Source organism: Capsicum annuum, chromosome 1 (assembly GCF_002878395.1).
Source record: "Capsicum annuum cultivar UCD-10X-F1 chromosome 1, UCD10Xv1.1, whole genome shotgun sequence".
NCBI lineage: Eukaryota > Viridiplantae > Streptophyta > Magnoliopsida > Solanales > Solanaceae > Capsicum > Capsicum annuum.
Genome location: NC_061111.1, coordinates 92,382,816 through 92,384,725, shown reverse-complemented (window position 1 = coordinate 92,384,725; position 1,910 = coordinate 92,382,816).

The following is a 1,910-nucleotide window of genomic DNA, read 5'->3' as shown; positions in this document are numbered from 1 at the left end:
AATAGAAAATTATCTTCCTTGTATGAGCACAACAATATTCATGTTTAGATGACGTAGAAAATGATACGTGTCTCTCAGATTTAGCTCTATCAATAAAGTACTCCACTGGCTTGTCAAATCATAAGCTCCATAAAATATGTATCAAATTTAATACTTTTATGATATAGCCAAGCATCATCAACTACACTTGAAGATTTTTTCACATAACATTTATTCACATAAGCATAGAAGATTTCAAGAAGGTTAGAAGAATCTTTCAATATCAAAATACAATCTCCATTAAATTCTAAGTAGCTGCTCAAATTCACCAACAAGAATCATGAATAGGTTCAACAATGGGCATTTGATCACTTGTATCATAATAGTCACATATTTTCTCATCACTAGTAGCAAACATTTTTTCCCCTTACAATCACCAAGATTTGAGGAGTCATGCCTTAATTTGGTCTTATGTAGTAAAGGAATAACATTAACTCAGTTTTCCTTGCTCATTAGCGTTAGATCTACATTTGTCTTGTTGGATTTCATGCCATAAATCTCATCTTGGACAAGTCCAAAATAATTCTCTTTACCTATATTTTTCTTATGAACAAACACTTGCTCAATGGGACATGTAATTTCAACCACCTTAGTATTAAGTTCATCCACTGAAGACTATTCAAAGCAAACTTTTCCAAGAGTACCTATAAGAGAATCAAAGCAACAAAAAGAAGAAGTAGGAAGGTTAGAGCTAGAATAAGAAATAACCTCACTCAAACTCCCTTGGTTCTCTTTCTCTACCTCATTATTATCCCTCTCTTTATTACTCTCATGATCATCTCTTCTTTCTTTTCTATTGACCTCACTTGACATCCCGTTCTCTTCACACAACACAACCTTTCCTCTTTCCTCTCTTGGAATATCAACATGCTCTCCATTACTCCTATCATTCTTTTCTCTCTCAAAACTTTTCATTGCTTCTTTCATACGCTTGTGATCTTCATAAACTTGGGATGGAGTTAAAGGTACAAATTTATATTTTATTTCGTTTAGCTCAAGAGAAACTCTATTCTTCCCCCTATCATAAATTGCATTCCTATCAAACTATAAGGAACGCCCAAGCTTGATATGCCAATCTTGCATTGGAATTACATCACAAAGAACATTATCAGAGTACCTTTCAATAGAGAAAGAAATCATGCATTGCTAGTCACCTTAAGTTCACCAAAATCATTGTGTTTGATGCATGTAAGTTTTAACTTCTCCACCATGTATGAACTTATCACATTAGCATCACTTTCAAAATCAATAATTATAGAGCAAATATTATTCTTTATCCCACACCTTGTATGAAAAACACTTCTCCTTAAATCCGTTATATTCACCTGATTAGGTGGGTTTTTGGTGACCTCTAATGCATCGAGTCGAGCAAAAATGTTTCTAACTGCCTCGGCTATGCCATTGTTTTAACTCCCAGCATCAATATTCGTTATGGTTTGAGACATCTCCAAAAGTTAAAGAAAACAAAAACTCTCAATTTGGCCCTTTTTTAATCTCACCCCTCTTGCCTTTTCCCACTCAAATTACAACCATTGGCTGATTCCTTTAAGATTTATATATTAACCCTATTAGTAACAATCCCTTTAGAAGTAAAATGTAGATATAAAAAAAAATTACCAATTCCCAGACGGATTGGGTTTGGTGAGACAAGAAAAAGACCAATTAAAAAAAATCTAAAATTTTTCCTCTTCTTGGTTTTCCTCTTTGATGTTGGAAAACAAGAAACACAATAAATTTGGAATTTCTTAATATAAAGAAACCTTTTTTTTTAACTAGAAAACTCCCAAGAATTATCAAGAATGGAACCTTGATAGAACCACTTTGATACCACTTGATAAGAATCGGGTAACGTTAATAAACAAGAAAATAAT